General features: G+C 37.0%; 1 long non-coding RNA gene across 15 annotated transcripts in view; it reads left to right on the forward strand.

Annotated features, from left to right (window-relative positions):
• The window catches only part of LOC107129819 (uncharacterized), a 499,418-nt gene that overhangs the window by 319,999 nt on the left and 154,126 nt on the right, over positions 1–25,293 (forward strand). For 10 of the 15 annotated variants that reach the window (XR_012435061.1, XR_012435063.1, XR_012435059.1 and 7 more), the window contains one exon: positions 24,244–24,403. This is a non-coding gene — a long non-coding RNA (uncharacterized lncRNA). Of the gene's footprint in view, positions 1–2,572; positions 2,659–17,096; positions 18,267–20,950; positions 21,029–24,243; positions 24,404–25,293 lie in introns of those variants that run through there. The other 5 variants (XR_012435065.1, XR_012435068.1, XR_010586985.2 and 2 more) reach the window with 3 other exon arrangements.

Genomic DNA, 25,293 nt, shown 5'->3' on the forward strand with positions numbered 1-25,293 from the left:
CTCTCTTTTTCCATGTAGCTTCCATTGAATTTTTCTGATGGCCTCTGAAAAATCAGAAAAAACAATTTTTCTCTATTTCTGGCAATGAAAGAGAAGAAAGATTCTTTAGGTATATTTCCTACTGTACCGTTTTCTCTTTGATACCGAAGGAATGGGACGATTACTTCATTAATTATAATATGGAATTATATAACCAAATAAAATGATTTTATATGATCCAGCAATTTCATTTCTGGGCATACACCTAAATGAAATAAAAGCAGGAATTTAAAAAGATACTCTACATCAATATTCATAGCAACATTTTTCACAATAGCAAAAAGGTGGAAGTAAACCAAATGTCCATTGAAGGTTGAATGGGTATACCAAGTGTGGTTTGTACACACAATGGAATATTACTCAGCCTTGAAAAGGAAGAAAATTCTGACACACGCCACAACATGGATTAAACTCGACATTATGCATAGTGAAATAAGCCCATCATGAAAGGAGAAAAATACTCTGTGATTCCACTTATATGAGGTACCTAGAGTAATCAAATTCATAGCAACAGAAAGTAGATGGTGGTTGCCAGGATCTGGGGGAAGGGATGAATAAGAAATTATTGTTTAGTGGGTACAGAGTTTCTGTTGTGCAAGATGAATGTAGTTCAGTGCTGGTGATGATTGCACAACAATGTGAATGTACTTAATGCCACTGAATGGTACACTTAAAACTGGTTCAAAAAGTAAATGTTATGCATATTTTATCATGATTAAAACAATAATAATTTTAGATTGCACCTCTAAAATGTGAAACTAATTGTAAGTTGCCTACTTTGTGCCAGATGGTAGACTGGGTACTTTACATACATTATTTCTGATAAATATGATTCTCATTTTACAAGTGAGGAAACAGAAGTACATCAATGCGGCCAGGCATGGTGGCTCATGTCTAATCCCAGCATTTTGGGAGGCCAAGGCGGGTGAATCACATGAGGTTAGGAGCTTGACACCAGCCTGGCCAACATGATGAAACACCATCTCTACTAAAAATACAAAAATTAGCTGGATGTGGTGCCGCGCACCTGTAATCCTAGCTACTCGGGAGGCTGAGATAGGAGAATCACTTGAACCTGGGAGGTGGAGGTTGCAGTGAACCGAGATCATGCCACTGCGCTCCAGCCTGGGTGACAGAGCAAGACCCCATCTCAAAAAAAAAAAAAAAGAAAAGAAGTAAATAGAGGCTAGCTTTGATGAAGTTAAGCAATTCAGCAGCAGAAATGTGATCTGAATCCAGGTCTGTGTACTCTCTCCATTAACCACATCTCTGCTCTGCTACTGCTCACGGGGAACTCACATATGTGTGCAGGCATGCACATACGTCTCTGTATTTTTGTCTCTATGTTTTATTCCCTAGTTTACAATTAATTTTGTTAGTTACTATAAATACAAATGTTGAGGCTAACCACTTCATTAATATCGCAAAGTTAATCCACATAATCGCCTTATAGTATGTGGCATGTACCAATTCTCATTGCCAAACGAATCTGTGAGGAAGAACTGCCCAAATACAAACAGCTTTATTGGATGCCTCAGGAAGCAGGGAATTAGAGTGATTGCTTAGGCTTCAGGCTTTGCAATTACAACCTGACATTTTGGCAATTTAAAATTTAAGTTCCAAAAAGGCTTAAGACCAAGTCTGTCATTTGACACTTTTTTCCCTCCACATTTTTGAGAAAAGAATGAATTACTTAGAAATGGATCTTGTGGAACTGCTAGGAAATTTTTCTACGTTTTTTTGGTCTCTGAAATGAACTTACTTAATGTGTGTTCATTGTGTAAAAGAAGCAATCTGTCTGGTATAGACAGGAATTGGATCCCCATGGTAAACAAAATTGCCTCAGCCTTGCTGAAGCATGTACTTTCTAAGTAGTGGGCACAGAGACAGTGTAATTGGCTACCTCCTGGTTGTAAGTATAGGTATGTTAAATGTGGGCCTGAGGGAAACCTCCATTTTGGGTTGTAGTTTATTATTAGGTGAGGAAATTACTGGACACCTCCAGCTGCCATTAATCAGCCACAGAGTCAGACTGGAGCCAAGGGAGAAGCCTGTGGGTGGATTCTGCCCAGTGCTGTGGAAATACAAGAAGACAGAGACAAATGTTTTCCAGCCTAGCAGCTCTAAACTCTGCCCTTTCACAGTCCTTAACATGCATGTTCAAATTGATTTAGTCCATTTACCCCCTCAACCTAACCATCTATTTTCCTTGAAGACTGACAGTTTTATGTGTTGCTACCATGTTATTATGTGTTGCTGCTCTGCTGGTAGCTATAGTATTTCAGAAACATTTACTTCCAGACATAAAGGATGAATGGGGGGGGGGGGGGCGTGTAGAGAAATGGAGGTGAGGTTGAGTCATTTTAATTCCTTTTTTATAGGGTGCAAAACATGCCCATCGTGGCACTGACTTTCTCTCTCCCTCTCGTTTTTTCTTTATTCCATTTCTGTGTCAATGATTTCCATGAAAAATCCTTGAATAACATTTCCGACCTGAGAAACGCATCTGTCAGGTGATGTCAACGCCTGGCTTACTCCTCTTCCTGTTGGGTTGCAAACACGGCCTTCTCTCACGGTCCTGGAATGCTGACACGGTCGGGCAGCCAGAGCCTAACACAGGTAGGGTCAAGCTGAAAACGTGGGCAAGCCCTGCTGTCCTCAGCCTGACTTTGGAGGGAATGGGAAGAAACTAGACACAATGTACTGTCTTTGCTGCTATGTAAATTCAGAAAAGGGAAACGGTGTAGGTAAAAGCAAGACCACAAATAGCCTCTTGTCAGCTGCAGGGAGGTCAGTCAAGACATTCCAAGTATTTGTCCAATGAGAGATATTTGCTTCAGGGTAAGTGGGGATTCAAATCTGACCCCCACCCTCAACATTTTTGGAACTGGATGAAAGTGCCTTATCTGAACATGTAAGAATATTTCTGGCACTGAAGGCCAAAGACTAAAACTCTGAGTTAAAATAAATACTCAGAGAAGGAAAGGAAACAGTGAGGTGAAAGGTTTGATCAGATATGAACCTCTGAACTCACTGACTACCATATCCTTGTTTTATTCTATCCGGTTTTCGTGTACGAATCCATGCAAAGGCAAACAGAGAGACTCTCCTTTTACTTTTCCTGCTTTTGTGTGGACAAGTAGAAAATGAAAATTCTATTGATTTATGCTACACAAATAAAAATAAAACACAGAAAATAAAATAAGGCAATTTGAAGTGTGTAACCAAATATGAAAATTTTCTGTTATTTCCTGTGGGTCAGGTCTCAGATATGCATAGAATCTGATTCTATTGAGTAGTCATGATGATTACCTAGTAATAGAAAAAGGTTTTAAAGTAGTACCTTGAGAGCAAATTATTTTATAATGAAATAGAATCTGAGGAACATTGAGTGAGACAGACATGCTTATATGGATATACACACACATAAACCTATATATGTAATTTCTTTAAGGATAAAACCTTATTACTCTAGCATAAATTAAACTTATGGTTCAGGGTTGTAGTCACCCAGTGACTTTTGACATGGGTCCACTTTGGGCTGCTGGAGGTTTCTGGGAGGAGTCCCTGAGTGGGTATTGAGAGGGTGTTTGTGGTGATCTTTACATCATCAGCATTTAGATGACAGTCCTTGTTTTCCCTGCAGTTCTCAGGGTTTGCATGGTTGACTGTTCCTAATCAGAGGTCACCTCAGTGATGCACTGAGTTCTTCTGAAGCAGGGCACCCGTAGGCCCCTAGGGAAATGAAGCATGTGGCTCCTTCAGCCATTCAGTCTCCGTTTGATGACTATGGAATGACTGAGAAAGCCTCACAGACATTCACAGGCTTTTCTTCACCCTTGTGCTCAAATACTGTTGTTGGTTTGGTGCTGGGAGCTTTGATTCAGATTGCCTTGCAAGGTCGAGGGTGGCCAAATGAATTACCTGTATTGCCTTCTGCAACCACTGAATTTTCTTTGATGGGATTCCATGAAAATACCATTTGACAACACAAACCTCGTTCAGTTTGAAGAGTTGATGGATTGTAAAACTACTATAGGGAATCTTTTCCTCTTACAATGAACTTTAACAGTTACTTAAAATATCTTTTTAAAGGGCATGGGAGCATGTGTCCATAAAGTACTTAGTCATTTAGAAAGTTACCTTTGTTGCTGGCACTGTAATACAGAAGCTTTCAACACTATTGGCAAGTGGGAGATTGTCTAACTGTTTGTTCTGAATCCAAAATTGGGATATATGTTGTAAAACATTATGACTGTCTTTATGGGAACCACAGAACAGTCTGTTTAAAATTGAGAATTTTTCAGAAAATTGGAGCTAGTGATTGCCATAGTAATAGCTTAAATAATTAATATTTTGGCATCCTTCCATCATATTTTACCTTTATAAAACTTTTCCCTAACAAAGTATGATAAAAGTTAACCAGTAAAAGCATTTCTATTTGAATTATCTAAGGAATTCTCTCAAGAGTCAGAGAAGAATCTAGATAGAGAAAGCACTTGTGATAAAATTGGTCGCCTTAACCTGCCACTTTTTTCATGCTGGCAGAAAGTTAGTAACCCAGTATGGCTTTCTGGTGCAGAAACGAAGCTTGAGAATGATTAGCAAGGTATGAACAACCTGTACTTAAAGACTTAGAAATTTGCTGCACTGTCTTCATCTTTTAAATAAGCATACCTCTTCAACTGTAAACAAAACCTCTCAGTGACAATTTCTATCTGAATAAAATTCACTGCTTGATAACTGTTTTTAAACATGCAAGTGTTGGTGTACAATAAATAATGACTGTTTTTTTCCGGCTATGGCCTTGTTATGAAGTATTCCTTAAAAAGACCTGAATCCATAAAAAATGTGAGATGGTAATAAGTGACCATAGCTTATACAAAATAAGGATTTATGCTTCACAGGGAAGATGAAAAGTAATAAAAGAGGCAGACTAAATCTTATTCCAAAGTGTAAATTGTCATAGTAAATAAAGCTTATTTCTTACATTCTTTCTGCCATATCATATTCATGGAAAGGGCCAGTCTTTTGCCTTTTCTCCTTTTCTATAATTCTGTAGGACACTATTAGATATAATATATATACATATAGCTGCTACTTTTGACCAAAGGAAAATGGCCCTGGTCATCCTTTAAGTTCAGTGAATTCAGGGAGCTAATTGTAAGGTCAGGGTACTGTACTTTGACCGCGTAAGGAGGAAGCCCTTTTAGTTGTGCAGCCATATACTTCATCGTGGTAATACGGTATTACAGCATATAAACCAAAGAAAGGGGATCAGGATAAAGAAGCCATGGAGAAAGGACACACAGTCACCTGGATACTTAATTCTTTTTAGTTAAATACTTGTGACTGAGTTATGTTTAGGCTACAAGAGGAGGCAAATGAGTTTGAAAGACTCAGTACGGACACCCATTACCAGTTTTGTCAAACAGTGTCTGACCTAGCATCAACATACTGGAAGAATACACGTTACTTTCCAGAATTCTAGAAAATACAATCCAGTTAGAATAAGTAGCAGTGATTTCTTTCAGCTGCTTTGTAATCTTAAATCATTCTACTCCACATACTTCAACACGGGGATTGGACAAATACGAGAGCTGGCCACCATCACTGCATCTCATTATTTTATTCAAACTATAGATAATTTGATTCCATATCCATTTTTATTTTTAATCAGAGCTTACCTGCCTTTCTACTCCCATTAATGGCAAAAGCCACGATTACTTTTGTGCAGTCTTCATAGATATTTGTTCTTAGGGTACTTTGGTAAAATTCAGGAGCCTGGAAAGTAAACAGAGCATTTTATTGTTTGACGAAAGAGAAACCGCAGGAGTGCTGTGACAATAGTGTGTCCAAGTTGCCTTGCACTACAGGTGTACATACTGTTCTAGGACATTTAAAAATACAGAGAAAATTCCACCTAGAAATTTGCATTTTGATTTGAACTTCTCCTTGTGGGTGATCATCCAATTTACTCAAGAACTTTAAAATACTACATGGTTTTTCTTAATTATGTGTGTGACTAGACTTCTTTTCTCCCTCCCAATTCTGATATTTTATTATTTTGTGATTAAAGACACTGGATCTAGCTGCTTGCTGTGTAAGGAGCACAATGCCTGAAGAATAAGTAACACTCTCCTTGCTCCTCTTCCTATTCTATTTTTTGATGACTGGTGAATTTCATAGAACTTAGCCCCGCATATGTTAAAGACAGTTTCAGAAATTTTGTGAAACTTTTAATAAATTATTACCTTGGTGCTCAACTTTGATTTAGTGATCATTATGTTAATTAATGCTTTCCAAACTGCTGAGGTTTGGTTAAGTCTAGATTATAGCAGCTTGAATTATGACATGCTTTATCTTATATTTTAGTTATCAAAACCATACTGCATTAGCCTTCAGGAAATCTGGCCAGTTTCATGATAAATTGACTCAGCCTTGTAATGCATAATTCAGTTGCACAGCTGTGTAGTCTGGCGTGTTCTCTGAGGGATGTAGTTTTACTTGTAGGTTTACATCAAGAAAATCTACTCCAATAAGTTTGATTTATACCCCAGAAACATATAAAACTGTGCATACTGATTTAACATAAACCCAAATTATATATTTTTAATAAACACTGAATATATTTTTTCTTAAAACTCACATGCCAAGTTTTAAAGAAAGGCAGAAAATTTTGTGAAAGTTTTTTTACTTCATTCTAATAATGGATCCCTCATTTAGAAAAATCTTGTTTTTTTTTTTTTTTTTTTTTTCCGGTCATAGTTCCAATAAAAATGTTTTTTAGTAGTAATTTAAAATAGGTGTTGAATTTTTTATTATGAAGAGGTTATTGGGCATAGTGGCTAAGAGTATGAGTTTGAAATCATAGACTGGAAGTATTCCTTTTTTGTTTTCAAAATTGTTGAATGCCATTAACAATTAATTGCTGTTAACCAATATATGCGAATGTGTGCTTTCTTTCATCCCCATCTGTGATTGAGATAAGGACAACAGGGGAATGTAGAAATCCCCCTAGCACTGATTCAATCCCCAATGAAGTCATAGTCCTGGTTACACTTAGAAAAGGTAGGATTCCATGGACCTTATTAAAATGACACCTCTTAGCCGTGAACAGCCCCAGGCATTGTATAAACTGTTAAAGTCCTGCAGTGATATTGTTTCAATGTAGAGAATATCTCATTGACAGTCATTGACTTAAAATATCTCCATCAAACTTTAGCAATGCGTAGTTTTGAAGGTTTTAGGAGGGAGGCAAGAGAGTTTTTCTGAATGTTTGAAAAAATAATCGTTTTAGGAAGAATGTTTAGGAAATGAATTTTTACTTTGGTTTTGCTTACCTTTGAGGAAGTTCAGAAATTTCAACTTAAGCAGTGGAAGAAATTCAATTTCAGGGGAGCCTTTTTTTTTTTTTTTTTTCTAATTTCTTCTTTTAAAGGACTTAAGCAGTGGAAGAAATTCAATTTCAAGTGAGTATTTTTTTTTTTAACTTCTTCTTTTAAATGATTGGTGGCATAGACATACCCTTCTTAACCAGAGGTTCATTTCAAAGACTGTGTTGAACACAGTGGGCCTAGCTGATATGCCTGTAATCCCAGCACTTTGGGAGGCCAAGGTGGGTGGATCACTTGAGGTCAGGAATTCGTGACCAGCCTGGCCAACATGGTAAAACCACGTCTCTACTAAAAATACAAAAAAAATTAGCCAGGCATGGTGATGTGCACGTGTAATCCCAGCTATTTTGGAGGCTGAGGCATGAGAATCCCTTGAACCTGGGAGGTGGAGGTTGCAGTGAGCCGACATCGTGCCACTGCACTCCAGTCTGGGTGACAGAGCGAGACCTTGTCTCAAAAAAAAAAAAAAAAGAAGTCCTACATTTTACTTCCATTTGACTGTTATTTTCATGGCCATTGTCATTATTCCTAATTGTCAAAAATATTAAATAGAGATGAAGATGAAATTAATACTAAATTTTTATTCTTTATTAAAATGTTTGAATGATTATTTGATGGAGATAAATTTGTATAACTTACATGTCAAGTATTCTTTTTATGATTTTATGTACATGCTTACTATTACATAATCAATTTTGTGAATAGCAACAAGGTAAGAGTGTTGTATAAATACCAAGTATCGATTATATTAAATACTTATTTTTATGTATTTAACAATATTATAAACCGATAGCTGAAATCCAAATATTGTGCGCTTAGATAGCCTTTCAGGGTCACAATATCACTAGAATAGAATCTTTGACCTATACAGTATAACTAAATTTTGACAATACTTCAAAATTTTTAGGCAGTTTACTTTATGGATTCGTGGTTGTTATATGTATCTAGTATGATTTTAAAATATAGATCATTTACTAAAGCATATTTTTTTTTTTTTTTTTTTTTTTTTTGAGACGGAGTCTCGCTGTGTCGCCCAGGCTGGAGTGCAGTGGCCGGATCTCAGCTCACTGCAAGCTCTGCCTCCCGGGTTTTTCCGCCATTCTCCTGCCTCAGCCTCCCGAGTAGCCGGGACTACAGGCGCCCGCCACCTCGCCCGGCTAGTTTTTTGTATTTTTTAGTAGAGACGGGGTTTCACCGTGTTAGCCAGGATGGTCTCGAATTCCTGACCTCGTGATCCGCCCGTCTCGGCCTCCCAAAGTGCTGGGATTACAGGCTTGAGCCACCGCGCCTGGCCACTAAAGCATATTTGATAATGTAAACTCTATTTCAAGCAATTTGGTTTCTACTTTCTGTTTCCCTCAACAGTCTAAGACAGAAGAAAACTGCAGAAGATTGCTACCCATTCAAGTAGAAAAACTCAGGCTGGAAAATTAACAGCACAGCTGGAAAGGCTAATGAACTTAGCATTTAAAAATGCTTGTAGAGCTGCCAGATCTACCCCTTGATCCCAGAGGTAGCTGTTTTTGACATAATCAACCAATCATGAAACTTCAGAACCTTTTAAATATCACAGTGGTGAAATAGATTTGTTTATACCACAACCTTGACAATTTTTCTCACAATTGTCTTTCACCACCCATCATTTGCTCATGACAAAGTGCCATTTCTTATATTCTCTTTAAAAAGACAAGTGGCAAATTGACCAGCAAGGTAGCTGGCCAGGGTTAGAACTCTGTTATTGAATTCCTATGGTGGGAGTGAAAACAAAAATACTGATGGATACCCATGTTATGCCTACAATTAACAGAGTAAACATCTTAATAGGCATAGAAGACACAAACAGATGTTCTAATTGCATGTCTGTGAGAAACTGATGTTTACTAGTTCCACTCTGGCTTGGCCTTTGAGACCTCAGGAAGTTTCTCTCCCAGTGGGGATTTCAGTGATTTATTGATTTCAGTACAATGAATATTTCAGAAGCTCACAGGATTTTTAAGAGGTTAAATACATCCTTACAAAGGTTAGCATTATTCACGCTTGAAGGGAATGCTTACTCTACTTTAACCAGGGTAGCTAGGGCCACATTTGCCACATTCTTGCCTAAGTGGGAGAGAAGATGGATGGGGTAATGGAAGGGACTTTCTAATAGAAAATGTAGAAATAAAACATTGGCACAGAATTTTTTCTTTTCTTTTTTTTTCTTTTCACCTTGAGCTGAACAAAAAATGAGGGAGGTATAAGTAACAGCAAACTCCTAAGCATTCCTGGTTGAAACACTGAGTAGTCTTGATCCAAACAGTAAAGATATTTTTTGGCTCATATCTGAAATTCAGAACCAAATAAAAATAATAATGCTTGGAAACTGGGAAGTTTTTAAAATGCTTAAGAAATGCTTAATTTATCACTCACATTCTGTACTGGTTTTCCAAGTCCATTCTCTTGTAATTATTTGTCTGTTTTTATTTTTCATTTTTTATTTTTATTTTTATTTTTTTACCAGAAAGCACCTAAAAAGTAATGGGTACTTTTTACTCTTATACTTTTTTCTTCTTAGTCACACTCATGGATATTAATAAACTGGTATGTTCTCATTGCTGTTAATAATGATACTCAATCCTTATCCAAAATGTACTTCATACCAGGTACTGTGTAAGTGCTTTAAACAAATCATCTCAGTGAAATAATATCATTACATAAGATAACCAGGTATGAAATCATTTACAGACTATTTTGTAGTAAACAGAGAGAGTATTTTATCTTAGCTACTCTTTCAAATTGGGCTTGATTATTGGTTATTTGCAATAAGATTTGGCTAACTTTTTTCTTCTTAAGATTAAAAATAAATAGTAGATAAGAATTTTGTTGTGGGCCAGGCCTCCTGCTGGTGTGTTTTATGACTCTAGGCCAGCACTGCCGAATATAGTAGCTACTGGCTAAGTGCAGCCGTTGAATGCCTGAAGCATAGTTGGTCTGAATTAAAGATTTAAATGTTTTCTCTTAGACAATATTTAAAACAGCATTTAATATTTTTGTATTGATTAGATGTGGAAATGGTAATATTTGGATATATTGGATTCAATTAAATAGATTATTAATATTGATTTTAGCTGCTTTTATTGGGGGGAAAGTAATCCCTATTCAGTGCATGGTACAGGGACAGCTGGCTAACCATATGTAGAAGAATGAAACTGGACCCCTACATTTCACCGTACAGAAAAGTTAACTGAAGATAGTTTAAAGATTTAGATGTAAGACCTCAAACTATACGAATCCTAGAAGAAAATCTAGAAAATACCATTCTGCACATTGGCCTTACGAAAGAATTTATGACTAAGTCCTCAAAAGCACTTGCAACAACAATAAAAAAAATGACAAGTGGGACCTAATTAAACTAAAGAGCTTCTGCTCAGCAAAAGAAATGATTAACAGAGTAAACAGACAACCGACAGAATGGGAGAAAATATTTGCAAATTATGCATCTGACAAAGGTCCCTATAAGGAATGTTCACAACAGAACAAGCAAAAAAACAAATAACTCCATTTAAAAATGAGCAAAAGACATGAATGGACACTTCTCTAAAGAAGAATATTAAAAAAATGCTCAATCTCAATAATCATCAGAGAAATACTAATCAAAACCACAATGAGATACCATGTCACACCAGTCAGAATGATTATTAAAAAGTCAAAAAACAACAGATGCTTGTGAGCCTGCAGAGAAGGGGAATGCTTACACACTGTTGATGGGAATGTAAATTAGTTCAGTCACTGTGGAAAGCAGTTTGTAGATTTCTGAAAGAACATAAACTAGAATGATCATTCAACCCAGCAATCCCATTATGGAGTTTATATGCAAAAGAAAATAAATTGTTCTACCAAAAGGGCACATGCACTCATATGTTCGTTGCAGCCCTATCATCAAAAGCAAAGACATGGGATTGAAACCACCTTTGCAAAAAACATAACAGAAAATTATTGCAATGAGAGAGATCTTACCTAACCAACCCCATCTTGCTTCTAAGCTCCAAGTTGTCCTTGGCGTAGGCCAAACTAACTTTGGGAGGAACTTAGTTTATAGTTTAGCTTTGAAACAAAGATGAAAACAGCCTTTTCTCAAAACAAACCCCTTTCCTGCCTGGGTACTAGGCTGCCTTTGCAGGACTAAAAAATTAGCCACAAGATTAGAAATTATGGTTTAGGAGTTATGCAGCTGGAGGCTGCAAAATTCTAAATCTCCTCAAATTGCCCCTGGGGATAACATCACTATTGTAAAACCTAAGATCCCTGCTTAAGATATTTTGCAGACCTTCCCTGTGGTGGATGGATCAGCTGGCACCACGCAAATGAATAAACTGGCACATCTGATCCTGTGGCCTTCATCCAGGAACTGACTCAGTACAAGACAGCTTCGACACCCTATGATTTCATCTCTGACCCAACCATCAGCATTCCTGACTCACAAGCCCCCTTCCCATCAAATTATCCTTAAAAACTCCTAACTCCAAATTCCAGGAAACTAATTTAAGTAATAATAATGTCCATCAATGGTGGATTGGATAAAGAAAAGAAATGTGACACACACACACATACGTGTGTATATACATATATATACATGTATGCTATGGAATGCTATACAACCATAAAAAAGAATGAAATCACGCCCTTTGAAGCAACATGCATACAGTTGGAAGCCTTATTCTAAGTGAATTAATGCAGAAACAGAAAACCAAACACTGCACATTGTCATTTATAAGTGGAACTTAAACAATGGGTACTCATGGACATAAAAATGGCAATAGTAGACCCTGGGGACTACTGGAAGGGGTAGGGAGGGAGAGGGACAAGAGTTGAAAAGCTGTAGGGTACTATGCTCAGTACTTGGCTGATGGGATCAACTGTACCCAAACCTCACATCATGAAATATAGCTGGGTAACAAACCTGAATATTTACCCTCTGAATCTAAAAAGTTGAAATTATTACTTTTTTTACCTGCTTCTTTTTACTTTTTAAAATGTGACTACTCGAAAGTTTAAATTTTCATAACTAGAATTATTTGTTGAGCAGCATACAATTTCTCAAATCTTGGAACTAGATTGGACACTGACAGCTTGATTTCCTATTCCACACTGATTATTGCATTTTACTTGCTTTTATTTCAGCAACCATAGAAAATCCAGCTCCACAGAGGTGTGGCATCATAAAAAATGTAGCATAACTTGGAACACAGTTTGGGAACCACAGATATATACTATTAAAAACTCGACAATTTTTAGTTTTGTTACATATGCCATCTCTCGGTGGAATGATGAATTCTACGCTGTTATCAGAATACATATCTTATTCACCTTTATACTCATTCATCTATTCATTCATTCATTCACTTAGCTATTCATATTCAGTATCTAAAATGTGCAAAACATTGAGTGCTGTGTGCTGCTGATACAGTAGTGAGAAACGCTGACAAAAATCCCTATCTTGTGGAGTTTGCATTCTAGTAAATAGAAACAAAAAGAGAGAGAAACCTGAAGTGAACAGGAAAACAAGGTAATTGCAAGTCATGATAGGTGCTATGGAAGTGAGACGCCATGGAGCACTGCAGGGGTGGGGTGGGGTGGCCCCTTGGATGGGGCGGCCAGAGAGGCCTCTGAAGTGACATTTGAATGGACACCAACAAAGGGAATAGTCAACCTGGAAAAGCATCTGAAAAGAGCATTGTGAAAGATTAGCAACAGCAAAGACCTTAAGAATGGAAATAACTTGGTTCCATAACTTGGGGTGTTAGCACAACAGAAAGAAGACTGCTGTAGTTGAGGAAGGGGAAGCCTGATGTGACAAGCTGTAGAGCTTGGCAGGTGCCTCTGTGCAAGACATTGTATGCTACAATCAACAGTTTCAGTTATTATTTTCCAAAAGCAAGGCTTAAGCTACCTAGTACAATGCTTTTCCTGTAACAGGCATCAAGTAAATGTTTGTGGAATTAATGTAGATAGCCAAATAATGGGTGCCAAAAATGAATACAGGATCCAGCTTTTTAAAATAAGTCTTAAGGTTTTTTTCTGATCAATTTAATTTTTTATTCTTTCAGAAATAGACTTGTTTTATTACAGGAAAAATAAATGACTAATTATTAACGTCTTCATTTGCAATTAACCACTTTTTTTTATATATATGAGTTTGTCAGGAGTAGGAAGCTGTGATGGTTAATATTGAATGTCAACTTGATTGGATTGAGGGATGCAAAGTATGTTCTTGGGTGTGTCTGTGAGGGTGTTGCCAAAGGAGATTAACATTTGAGTCAGTGGGCTGGAAGAGGGAGACCCACCCTCAATCTATATGGGCACCATCTAATCAGCTGCCAGTGTGGCTAAGATGAAAGCAGGCAGAGGAACGTGGAAGGACTGGATTGGCTTAGTCTTCCGGCCTACATCTTTCTCCCATGGTGGATGCTTCTGGCCCTCAAACATCACACTCCAAGTTCTTCAGCTTTTGGACTCAGACCTTTGACCAAGGCTGAAGGCTGCACTGTTGGCTTCCCTTTTGAGGTTTTGGGCCTTGGACTGGTTTACTTGTTCCTCAGCTTGCAAATGGCCTACTGTGGGACTTCACCTTGTGATTGTATGAGTCAATAGTCCTTAATAACCCCCCTTTATATATAGGTCTATCCTATTAGTTCTGTCCCTCTAGAGAACCCTGACTAATACAGAGGTTCTGTATAGGGACCAACCAAGACTGAAATCTTTGGGGAATTACCTTAATTCAATGGTAGCTTCCAGGTGTGCTACCAGGCAGGTAATCCAGAGCTCATGAAACAGAAAGACTGACAGACCAAATAAAGCTGCTTGGATAGTGAATTTATTAAATAAATCATAAACATACAGCAATAGCAAGGGCAAACAGACTGAGTAGACTGACATACTTGGAAGATGGAGCAAGTGGCACGGAAGGCAAGTCCTAAGTTATGCCATGTGTACATACTCTGGATTTTCCTGCTGACAATGCGGCTACAAGAATCAGGTGAAAGTGTGGTAGTCAGAATAATGGTCCTTGAAATGGCTTACACTTTAATCCTCAGTATCTGGGAATATTGGTGATTCCCTGAGTCAGTGTCTATGCAAATATCACTTTAAAGAGATCTTCCGGCCACCCTATCTCAGCTATCTTACATGGCTAAAGGGATTTTGCAGATGTGATTATGTCAAAGACCTTAGCAGGGGGATTTTCCTAGATTATCCAGATGGACCTAATCTGATCACACAAGTTCTTAAAAATTGGACAATATTTCCTGGGCTCCAGTCAGAGAAGTGTGAGGATGGATGGAGAGTCAAAAGAATGTGATGCTGCTGCTGTTGAAGATGAAGGAAGATGTCCACCAGCTAAGGAATGTGGGTGGCCTCTAGATGCTGGAAAAAGCAAGGAAGTGGATTGTCCCCATCAAGCCTCCAGAAAGAAATGCAGCTTAGCTGACATCTTGATCTTTGTCCAGTGAAATTCATGCCAGACTTCTAACCTATAGAAGATAAGTCTGTGTTTTAAGCCACTGTGTTTGTGGCAATTTGTTATGGCAGCAATAGGAAAGTAATTCAGAAAGTGAAGCTGCGGGGCTGGACAGGTGAGAGGGGCCTTAAGCCAACACTTGCTCTATGAGAGATGCAAGGGCAAGACGCTGGCCATGGCCTGGCCACAGTTGTAGTTCTCTGAGCAGCTATAGCCTTTGCCTGAATTTTGCAAGCAGAGCACATCTGGAGAATGAGTTGGTGGCTGCATCCAAGACACCTGAGCTGTCGATCTGAGGCGGCATAAACTGTGTCTTGTAAATATTAAATATTTGTTTGGTCTTTCCATCATTTTTTACCTAAATTAAAACTCTCATTTGTTTCATTAAAAAAAAACTATACTAAAAATACCATAAATTCCATCTATTCAACCTTTTTTTTTTTTTTTTCCTCACTCTGTCACACAGGTTGGAGTGCAGTGGCATGATCTCAGCTCACTGCAACCTCCATGTCCTGGGTTCAAGCACTTCTCCTGCTTCAGCCTCCCGAATAGCTGGGACTACAGGCGCCCACCACCACGCCCGACTAATTTTTGTATTTTTAGTGGAGACGGGGTTTCACCACGTTGGCCAGATTGGTCTTGAACTCCTGACCTCAGGTGATCTTCCCACCTCGGCCTCCCAAAGTGCTGAGATTACAGGCATGAGCCACTGCGCCTGGCCTTAACCTGTTTTTAACATGCTTTACTGACTTACTCTTTGACATTATTGTTAGGGTCTGAATGTTTTATGTTCCCCTATCCCCAAAATTCATCTGTTGAAATCCTGATCCCCAAGATGATGGTGTTATGAGGTGGGGCCTTTGGGAGGTGATTAAATCATAGGCGAAGAATCCTTAAGAATGGAATTAGTGTTCTCGTATAAGAGGCCCAAGAGAGACCTTTTGCCCCTTCCGCCATGTAAGAAACCAGTAAGAAGGCACTCTTTATGAACCAGAAAGTGGGCCCTCACCAGACACTGAATCCAACACGTTGATCTTGGACTTCCTAACTCCAAGATCTGTGAGACCTAATACTTTCTACTGTTTATAAGCCACTCAGTTTTTGGTATTTTGTTAGAGCACCCCAAATGGGTTAAGACATTTATGATATTTGTACATTTCTTTTTACCCCTTTACACACTGTTAGTGGGAATATAGATTGGTGTAGCCACTATAGAAAACAGTATGAAGGTGCCTTAACATTAAAAACAGAACTGTCATATGATCCAGCAATCCCACTTCTGAGTCTATATTGAAAGGAAATACAATCAATGTGTCAAAAAGATATCTACACCTGCATATTCACGGCAGCATTATTCACAATAGCCAAGATATAGAAGCAATTAAATGTCCATCCAGAGATGAATGGATACAGAAAAGGTCACACAAACACACAAAGGAATATTAATTCGACCTTAAAAAAGAAGAAAATCCTGCCATTTGTGACAACATGGATCAACCTGGAGGACATTATACTAAGTGAGGGAAGTCATGCACAGAAAAACAAATACTAAACTACTTATGTGATGAATCTAAAACGGTCAAACTAAAAGAAGCAGAGAGTGGAATAACAGTTTCCAGGGGCTGGGATGAGGCAGAAACAGGAGGTACAAAGTTATAGTAGAGATCTACAGTAATAATAATGTATTGTATACTTGAAAATATGCTAAGAAGATTGATCCTATATTAAGCATTCTTATCATACACACACAAAATTTTAATAAATAGGAAGGCAAGAATAAATTTTTGGAGGTGATGGATAGGTTTATGGCAGATTGTAGTAATGGCTTTATGGGTCTATACTTATCTCCAAACTCACTGTGTACATTAAATATGAACAGCTTTGTGTATGGTAATCATATCTCAATAAAGTCGTTAAAATAAAGAATCCCACAAAAGGCAATCCTCCAAGGGTGTAAATAAGTTGAGTGTGTTCAGTGTGCCCCTTCTGTTGAGTATGTTTAGGGATTCTTGCTTCCTTGATGAACCTCACTTTTGTCATACACCTCCCATGGAACTGAGGAGGATATTTTGAGAATTTTCCAGTACTTCAGGCTGTCTGACAGACTCTCAGTAGATATGCAAGCTTTTCCAGGTGCTGTGAACTGTACATTCTGTTTATAGTCTGAAATCGAAGTACATTATTTCAGTACCTTGGTGAACACAATTATCTGTGTGCAAGGACAAATTACAGCTGTAAACATTTGTTACACATGTAACATACAGAGAGGTTAAACCAACTTGCACACTTGAATAATCACATATTATAATTGTAAGAGACATGAAAGTAATTTAAACACTATATTTGGCTTTTGTTCAAGTTTTAAATATTAAAAAAAACCCACTAGACCATTATATTTTCAGTGTAATATCAGATCAAGGAGGCTGATAATGGCGTGACTGTGTCCCCACCCAAATTTCATATCGAATTGTAATTCCCACCTGGGAGAAACCCAGTGGGACGTGATGAATTATGGGGGTAGGTCTTTCCTGCACTGTTCTCATGATAGTGAATGAATCTCACAAGATCAGATGGTTTTAAAAAATGAGAGTTTCCCTGCACAAGCTCTCTCTTTGCCAGCTGCCATCCACATAAGATGTGACGTGCTCTTCCTTGCCTTCCACCATGATTGTGAGGCCTCCCCAGCCATGTGAAACTGTATGTCCATTAAATCTAATTTTCTTCCCAGTCTCCTATATGTCTTTATCAGCACTATGAAAATGGACTAATACAGAGGCTGTTGTCTACTTAACTCGTTCAGACAAATGTGGTTTTTGATAAAATTTTGAACTAAAAATTAGAGATTGGTCTACTTTGATTATTTTTCAAAAGCACCACTAATACATGATTGGGTGGTTGGAGATGGTCTGAGAGATGGATTTTTCCTAACATAGAAAATCAGTTAATATTCTCTTGAATCATATCTATATATGTGAAGCCAGGTTTCTCATTTAAAGGACCTTTGGTTAGTGTGAGGTGCGGCCCATTTCTGAAAGGTTAGGAGTCAGCTTTTGTTAGCTGAACTTAGTTCATTGATTCCATACTTTCATTTAGAAGTTCCTTTTCTTTTCAATTTGTATTTTAGGAATAAGAAGACCAGCCTGGAAACAGAGAGAGACCCTGTATCTAAGAAAAAAAAAAAAAAAAAAAAAAAAACAACTATTAGCCAGGCATGGTGATGCATGCCTGCAGTCTCAGCTACTCTGGAGGCTGAGGAGGGAGGATTGCTTAAGCCCAGGAATTCAAGGCTGCAGTAAACCGTGATCTCACCACTGCATTTAAGCCTGGGCAACAGAGTAAGACCTTGCCTTTTAAAAAAGGGATGTGAAAACATTATTAATATTTACTTACCTTAGCAAGGTTTTCTATCCTAATGCAGAAATCAATATTATGTTAACCTCTCTTCAATTACAAAAGAACTATTAAATAAGCCAAAATTTTCTGAAAGTCAATCTCCATTTAGTAGTTTTCTTAAAGAATTGATTAATGGCCAATATAATAAAATATTTTTCTTTGGGCTGGAAAAATTCTGTTAAACCATTCAATTTCATGCCAATAAAGCAGTGTTTAGACAAATGTTATAATTGAACTGGATAAGTATTAATTCGATTCAGATTTGCTAGGACCAGCCAAGCAACCAGTATTTGCTAGTCTGTTGCAATAAAACCTTAGCATTAAGTTTTCTGTTCATGTTGTCACCAGGTTATATCCTCAGAGATCTGTCCTTGGACAATTAAATAAAAGCCATTTAGCAATTAGTCCATGAAGGTGTTAAAATTGTCTTATAGTTCACTAGTTATACTTTGATGTTGCCAACTTCTATTAAATAGATCAAGGTTGAGGCAGTAGGGAAGGAAGAATGTTTTAATGGAGACTTTATTGCAACTGAGAATTACAAAAGATGAAGAAAAGTTTAAGCTTATTTAATAATGGTAATAACATAAAGTCTGATATTTAAATGTCTTTTAAGCACTTTTCATTAAGAGATGATGTGGGAAATAGGAAGGAATACGTTGACCCATGGAAAATTAACGATGCAGCATGCACGCAGACACATCCCCACTTCTGATAAACAACACTCATCATCAAATACAGTGCACATATGTAGAGACATCATTATTAAGTTAGAGATTAGACACAGCTTTTTTTTGGAGTATGAGAACCTTAATAATAGGCCTCACATTTATAATTCTAAAATCTAGAATTTACAGATAGCTCTTTCATTTAAAAAATAGAAAGCTTAACCTTATTTAGGGTATCTGTAGCTCAAGCTGATTTCTGTAGAATTCAACATACGGGGCTGCAGATATGGCTCTTACCTTGGGAATAGTGAGGACGATTGCCAGCAGTCCCCATGGCTTTTCCCTCTCACCTTACTTTGAGAGGATTGGGGGAGGTAGGAATCAGGGGAGGCTCTGGAGCCCTAGCTGGAGAGTGGAAAGACAGAGAAATCAAGTCATAGAACTTCTAAACCCTACTGTCTCTTGCACTTGTCCTATGCTTCTTGTCCAAGTTGTATGGACTGATTCAATAGCACCTGAAGTCAACTTGCATATGAGAATGAGCAGATTTGGGAGGAGCATAAACTGGGCTTAGCAATAGTTAGTAGTGCTTACTATTGGGAAGTCATTAAGAATAGTGCCTTAGCTGTTCAGAGAATTGGCAGCTTACCTTGTTCCTGAAATTGTCTTTGAATTCCTATTTTCAGAAAGAGGAGAAAACAAATAGTGAATGTATGCCTGCACTGTGACAGGACTACTTTTTTTTTTTTTTTTTAAGAAATATCAGATACATAACCTTTCAGTGGAGGACAAACCATGTTCAAAAAGAAACAAACTCAGAAAGGAAGAGGGAAGGGTCATATGTATAGAATATGGAAGTGGATTTAATCACATTTATATAAAAAATTGTCCAAATGGCTAGTCAGATAAATACGTCTCATATTTGACCATTCTGGTGTCATGAAAAGATGTTCTTTTACCACCTTGATAATCACACGTATGACACATAAAAAAAAAAAAAAAACAAAGTCAACCAAAAATAAATTCCTAGTTTTCAAGTCTGATGGTGAACAGAAACAGCCAGTCTTTGTTAAGGTTTCTGATTTAATTACATACTTCTATACATCATAGAAAATATTTTGGTTATCATTGTTCTTTAAGGAATTAAAAAGCATTAACAGATGTCTAAAAAGTTACTACTTTAAAGAACTGTATAAGAACATTTGGGAAAAAGGTTTAGAAACCCAGGCAACTTTACAAATAGGTAACTAATAATAATTATCCTAGAATCATGGAAATAAAAGAAACTATAAGGTCCATCCTTTTGTTTTAGTCCCACCTTTGTCTTCCCAGAACATTTTGTATTCTGTCGTATCAGGTAGTGTTCTTTCCACGGTACTACATTGTGATTAAAAAATGTAGCAAAATATGTACAAAAGCATTTTATATAGATAAATAGGAAGCAATTCACTCTTTAAAGAAAACTTGTAAAACTAGTTGCTAATGCCAAAAGGAGTAGAAAAGCTGCGGTTTGTGTTAACTCTGTTTGCAAGTTGAGACAGGGCTGGAGTGAGCGTGGAGCATGTTCTTCAACTGCAATCGCGTGTCTTAGGTAACAGGATAATTCTCTTTCCTTAGTGACTGCCTCCATAACATTCACAAGAGCAGCCAGTACATACTGGGGTGAAGGTGGGGGTGAAACAGGGGGATCCTTAAGGTGTCTTCCTTCCAACACATCTCAGTTGAGCATATTTGTTGTAAAAATCAGAGAAACTCTTCAAAGTTTTGCAATATAATTCTTTGCCATTTCTGAACATAGTGGAGGTGGTTTAGGAAATCTTAATGTCTCTGAAGCTTTCAAATAGAGAAAACAGAGCTCATATATGTCCTCCACAGTGTGGAAACAAGCAGTTTGTTGAACAGTCTTTTATGAGACTTGTCTTATTCTGTAATATGACCTTAGTCATTCTTGACCAATTGTCTTGATGTCTCCATTAGGTTCTGAATGACTGGACCCTTCTAGGCACTGCTGTGTATCCAAAGTCTTAATCAGTAGAGTAAGTAGTTTCTAAATTAGCAGGCCTTAGAAAACATTAATGTACCAAGCCTTACCTCAGTTTAGGTTTATAAGATATTTTACATTATAAAGCTCATTAACATTACTAATACTTACCTATTTATAACAAAATACTCAATATTACTCAGTCTCACTGTGCAGATCATATCCATAAGGATGGACATCTGATACCCAATTCATTATTGTAAACATTTGATAAACATTTTATTTGACCCCATATTAAGCCCAGGGATGTAAAGAAAACTAAAGCAATAAAGAAGGCAGACGTCTATAGGAAAACAAAAGAACCAAAGTAAAATAAAGCCCAATTGACTTTAAATATAGGGGTAAGGGGGTTCTAGTCATATCATTAGACCTTGAAGTCAATATTGTATTTTTAACACAATACTTTCTGAGGCTATCAGGAAAACTGTCATGTTTAAATGAACATTCTGTTTAAGAAGGCATGGAACACAGGTATATCCTTATGGAAACATTCATCAAGCTGTATACATAAGATCTGTGTACTTTTGGTATGTAAATTATAACAATTAAAAGAAAGAACATATGAAAGTATAGATTATACCCAGCGTCTATACTAAAAAAAGAGAGGCTCTTTTGGCCAGTCTCTTAGCTATTTCACCCACTTATTTGGAATATTTGTTCTGTACAGCTCAGGATTTTTGTGTTCTAATGTGTAGTATGCATTAGTATAATATTAAATTCTTTATCTCATCATTACTTTTGGTGAAAAGTTTTACTTCTTATACAGGATTTTTAAGTACCTGCTCATTTGTCTAATGCTTAAAATATACACACAATATAATTTTCATACTACATTAGTATCACATTCTTCAGTCTCATGTGAGAGACTAAATGCTAGAATTATGAAAAGAACTTCATTTTGTTTCATGATTTGGGGATTTTCTAGAACACTGGGTTAGGCCAGATACACTTTCCACAGTGACCATAGATCTAGAAAAAATATTCTTGTGCCTTGAAGCCCTGGCAGCACCCCAGAACCCCAGACTATGGGGTTACAGGTCTTTATTCTGAACATTATGAAACTTCCTCCTAAACAATAGATAAATTGATTTTGTGGTCAGAAAGCCCGTGCTTAGATATAAGACAGGCTGCAAATGTGAATTTATGCAGTTTGGAGAAGGCATAGAGATAATGTCAACTTTAATTCCTGTTTTTCTCCAAACACAGAGAATAGGCCAAAGGTCATGTGTGGAAATTAAAAAAAAAAAAAGGAAAACAGATGTTAGGAAGCCCCCTATAGGAATGGAAACACAAGCAGCACTGAACATTATTTAAAAGCAAAACAAAACAAACATCTACTTAAAAAAAAAATCTAGAAAGTGATTATCTTATGAAGGTTCTATTTTCATAATGATTTGTTTAATATAGTTTGACTTTTTACTATTTTTCTGAAGTTTAATTTTATATAATCTTTATGTATATAAAAGTTTAATTTTATATAATCTCTTCCTTATATCTAGAGACAGAATTTGGGAGCAAAACAAGATTTTAGAATCTTCCCATTATAAATTCCTAAAAAGATGATGTCTGGAGAATAGCCTCTTCTCAAGAACCAAAATACAGTCACTTTATTCCTCAAATAATCTAACTTAAAAAATGTTTGTCTTTCAATTAACAGTGGTGTTATCTTTCAAAATGCTTATTATTCTTAAATTTTCATTCCATTAAGACACATTAATAAGTTTCCTTGATATTAGTAAGAGCCATGCAGATTTATTGTGGTGAAAATAGACAGGTATAATTTCATGTTAGATTATAAATTACACCCTAATGACTCTCAAATGGATTGTCAATTCTTTTTGTACTTAAAGAAGATCTATGTGTTTGACATGCTTTGACGTTTTATATATGATCTTCAGCCAAATAAAAGAAGATATTGCAAGATCAATGAGAATACAGAAATATATGGATGATGATCTGAAACTTTATAAACACACACAGAATGGACATCTAGACTCTATCTTGAAACTTTTCTCTGTGTTGTGTTTTAAAAATCCAGATAAGATTCATAAAAATGAAAGAAATGTAATATGATTAAGAAGCAATTTCTAAAATTTTAAATTAAACTCAAATTAAGAGGAATTATTAAAAATACACATTCCTATTGCTGTTGTAATCTTGTGTAGGAATGCAGAATAAGCTTACTCAATGTTTTCTTAAATTAAATAGTTATTAACCTTTCAGATATCACCATGTGTTGGAATTCAAGAGTTATGAATGGCCCTCACTATACCAGTGCTTTCTGACTGAACTTCTCTCTGTGCTAAATGCAAGAGACCCAATAGTTAGGCAGGTATAACTTCGCCCCTATACAGCCTGAAGAAGTTACAGAAGACTGATCATTGTCCCTCTGCAACCCCTAGGATTAAGGGTTCTCTTATAAAAGGGAGGGGGGAAATGTCAGAGGAATTAGAACCAGAGCAACTCCATTTTGAATAGGGGCTGAGTAAAATAAGGCTGAGACCTGCTGGGTTGCATTTCCAGGAGGCTAAGGCATCCTAAGTCACAGGATGAAATAGAGGGTCAGCACAAGATACAGGTCATAAAGACCTTGCTGATAAAACAAGTTGCAGTAAAGAGGCCAGCTAAAACCTACCCAAACCAAGATGGCAATGAGAGTGTCCTCTGGTCGCCCTTACTGCTACACTCCCATCGGCACCATGACAGTTTGTGAATGCTATGGCAACGTCAGGAAGTTACCTATATGGTCCAAAAATGGGAGGCACAAATAATCCACCGCTGTTTAGCATATAATCAAGAAATAAGCATAGAAAAGGGCAACCAGCAGACCTTGGGGCTGCTCTGCCTATGGAGTAGCCATTCTTTTATTCCTTTACTTTCCTAATAAACTTGCTTTGGCTTTAAAAAATAAAAATGAAAAATACATAATTCTCAACATATCTTTCTATTCAAAACTTCCCACTGATGGCTTTCTTGTGTGTCTGTGTATTTGTTTGGTTTAGTATTAACCAATTGACTTAAATGATGACAAAGGAGAGCTGGCATGCATTTGCAGTAGGTGTATAATTAAGAGGATGTAATTAAGGATTATTGCTGGATGTATTTACATTAGGGATGTAATTAGGAAGAAAGAAGAGTCAGTGCAATAGCCAAGGCATGGATGCCAAAATGTGCTTGGAAACTCAGAAACTGAAATGTATTTCTTTGTAGGAGGAACTTCCGTGGTCATCCCAGTCATGTGATGTAAGGGCAATGACAGCAATGGTATAAGGAAGAGTCCGGAAGCCACCATGCCCAGAACCATCAGCCTCAAGCAAATCATCTTCCCTTGTCCTCTTGCTCTCATCTTACCCTTCAGACAAAATCCATGGTATACTATTTTTATGTGCGTTCTTATTTTCTCATGAGTAGAAGCATTAACGTGATGAGTTTAACTACAGTTCATTTTATTTATGAGTCTCTGGTTAAATGTTAATAGCCTGAAGTCAAGTATCAAACAAGAATTTAGGGCTAAAGATCTTGCAAGTTGTACTTACTGCCTATCCAACAATGTTAGGATCCCGCCAATCCTGTTTCTTTGTATGTTTTAATGTTATCAAGAGTGAACACTTACTATGCTTTTTAAATGTCAATAACTGTTCTAAGCATCCTGGATATGCTAACTCATTTAATCCTCATGATGTGCACATGAGACAGCTACTATTATTATCATCTCTATTTTAAGGTCGAGGAAACTAAGTCAATAGAGAGGTTAAGTAATTCACCCAAAGTCACACAGCTGGTGAGAGGCAAAGCTAGCTATGACTACAGAATATGTCCTGTTAACCACCATACCACCATCTGTGCCTTTTTACAGTTGCTAGATAAATCTTTTATGATCATCTCTTATTATAAGAGGAGTAAAAATTATTGGATTGGACGTATGCTGGATTTTTCATATTGCATAGACAGTGATGGGGAGTTTTCTCCAATTGTGTAAGTCTGTTTTATGTTTTGAATATACAGCTTGCACCACTACAATACCAATTGACATGCTCTCTAATATCACCATGCAGATTCATTCTCATCCTGTCTATAGTGTGAATAACTCATAGCCTCAAGATTAGCGCAATAAAAAAGATTCTTAATAAAACAACATGAGATTCTATTCAAAGACTCGAAGGAAACTGATCTCATGTCCATTAAACTGCTAGTTGGATCTGTTTGAAAAACTTCCAAAGGGTTAGTATATGTGTTTCAGTGCCGTGTAATGAAAATTCA

This window comes from Macaca fascicularis, chromosome 5, assembly GCF_037993035.2.
Source record: "Macaca fascicularis isolate 582-1 chromosome 5, T2T-MFA8v1.1".
Taxonomy (NCBI): Eukaryota; Metazoa; Chordata; class Mammalia; order Primates; family Cercopithecidae; genus Macaca; species Macaca fascicularis.